At 39.0% G+C, this 2,500-nt stretch overlaps 1 protein-coding gene across 1 annotated transcript in view; it reads left to right on the plus strand.

Annotated features, from left to right (window-relative positions):
• Positions 1-2,500, plus strand: part of LOC144956061 (voltage-gated inwardly rectifying potassium channel KCNH6-like) — a gene marked incomplete in the record, with an annotated part of 67,694 nt that overhangs the window by 38,590 nt on the left and 26,604 nt on the right.

Below are 2,500 nucleotides of genomic sequence, written 5' to 3' on the forward strand. Positions count from 1 at the left end.
ATCTCTCTCTCTCTCTATCTCTCTCTCTCTCTCTCTCTCTCTCTCTCTTTCTTTCTTTCTTTCTTTCTCCCCCCCCCCTCTCTCTCTCTCTCTCTCTTTCTTTCTTTCTCCCTCTCTCTCTCTTTCTCCCCCCTTCTCTCCTCCTCTCTCTCTCTCTCTCTCTCTCTCTCTCTCTCTTTCTCTCTCTCTCACTCTCTCTCTCTATCTCTTTCTTTCTTTCTTTCTCTCTCCCTCTGAATCTCCCTTGTATGTGGGTGTATGCTTATTAAATTCTTGATCTTCCTTCTATCCTTTGATCCTTTTCTATAATATAAGGCGAACGATGAAAGCTACATTGATATTTAGGTTGGATGTAATTACCTGAAAAGACGAAACCTTATAATTGATGTCTACATTCTTATGCATTCAACTAGGATTTTGTCAGAATAAACCGTATAGATATTAGCGCTTGGATAAGAAGCTCACAACATTGTCATCCGGAAGTATAACGTATAAAGCAAACACACAAACTATGTGTACGTGTAATCTTAAACGTTTATACTCTGGTTACTACAGTTTAGTGAGATTCATAAACGCGGATGGCAAAAAAAAACAACAAAAAAACAAACAAAACAACACAATAACAAAGACCCGAGTGACATCAACTTCATTCTATCTATAGATGTGACTCGCTTAAAAGATGGTCCGTATGTTGCATTTTATGAAAAATTGAGATATTGACGTGACTTACTTGACTTAAAGATGATAACTGGTATAGTCAGACGTCTTAGCAGCCTCAGCAGTCTTCTGAATCTCCGTGCAGAGGAATCTTCATTCTGTCTGTGCAGGAGAATCTCTATTCTGTCTGTGCAGAGGAATCTCCATTCTGTCTCTGTCGAGGAATCTCTATTCTGTCTGTGCAGGGGAATCTCCATGCTGTCTGTGTAAGGGAACCTCCATTCTGTTTGTGCAGGGGAATCTTCATGCTGTCTGTGTAAGGGAACCTCCATTCTGTTTGTGCAGATGAATCTCCATTCTGTCTTTGCAGAGGATGACTCTCTATTCTGTCTGTGCAGAGGATGACTCTCCATTCTGTCTGTGCAGAGGAATCTCCATTCTGACTCTGTAGAGGAATCTCTATCCTGTCTGTGTAAAGGAATTTCCACTCTGTCTTTTTTTAGGAATCTCTATTCTGTCTGTGCAGGGGAATCTCCATGCTGTCTGTGTAAGGGAACCTCCATTCTGTCTGTGCAGATGAATCTCCATTCTGTCTGTGTAGGGGAATCTCCATGCTGTCTGTGTAGGGGAACCTCCATTCTGTCTGTGCAGAGGAATCTCTATTCTGCTGTGCAGAGGAATCTACATTCTGTCTGTGCAGAGGATGAATTTCCATTCTGTCTTTGCAGAAGAATATGTATTCTGTCTGCGCAGAGATATCCCCATTTTGTCTGTGCAAAGGAATCTCCATTCTCCATACAAATCGGCAGAATTGTGACCGTTTGAAGTTGACAATTTGTAGAAAACTGGCTTTCAGAAAACCAGGCTCCAAATCGTATTTTTTCTCCCGTTTCAACGGTTAAGTAAGAGGCGTAAAATAAAAATAAATTAAATTAGAATGTTGAAAGGTGAGTCCTTGCCATTTTCGGAATGAACTAGTTGTGAAAAATTGAGTTCACAATTTGTACTACTCCAATTAAAGAACAAAATGATTTCCTTAAATAAAATCATTTATTATAACTCTTATTATAGACGTAGTCATTCAGTGACATAAAGCCCATGAAGCTGGAGTTAATCCTGACTTCTATTGCGTTAAACGACCAATAGCATTATAATTGTGTACTACTCTTTGGATAGGACAGTAATCTATCGCAAAGTACTTTCCGCCAGATCTCATCTAACTAATCACCGCTATTGAACAGGAGGAAGGGGGGGGGGTCAGGAAAAAATAAATATCGATTTTACTCGTAATCGAACCCGTTACTTTTCCATGTGAAGCGAGTGCTCTACCAACTGAGCTATCGAGAACCTCCCCCCCCCCCCCCCCCTATAATCTTGCAGAGTCAATTTTAAACACCAGATCCACCGCGACGTAATAACGTTTAGAGACGATTGATCACATATGTCGATACCTCTATTTGTTATGTATTTAAACCTATCTTTCTTCCTCGGAGAAGATTCTCGAAAATCTTTCAAGAATATTTTTCTTAAGATACAGGGGATGTTTTAATTTCAAAGCATCAAAGAGTTATCGATTTTGAGAGCTCTTAAGGACGTCTGGCGCTTTATATCATCATAAAAAACAATAAATTAAAATGATAAAAAATTCTCAATGTTAAAAAAAACCCGACGAAAACACAGCTTCCGTTTTCTTTTATTTATTTATTTTTTTTAAAAAGCGTTCTCATGATATAATCATCCAGCAATAAATGGGGCTGGTGCTTATCTCAGGTTTGATCTGGTGATTAGTGCTCTCAATGAGATAGTCAGTTGTGATTTTGAATTTTTTTTCTGAGGTGTAATA

Source organism: Berghia stephanieae, chromosome 10 (genome assembly GCF_034508935.2).
Source record: "Berghia stephanieae isolate SIO BIC M18660-M18661 chromosome 10, UCSD_Bste_1.3, whole genome shotgun sequence".
NCBI classification, from domain to species: Eukaryota; Metazoa; Mollusca; class Gastropoda; order Nudibranchia; family Aeolidiidae; genus Berghia; species Berghia stephanieae.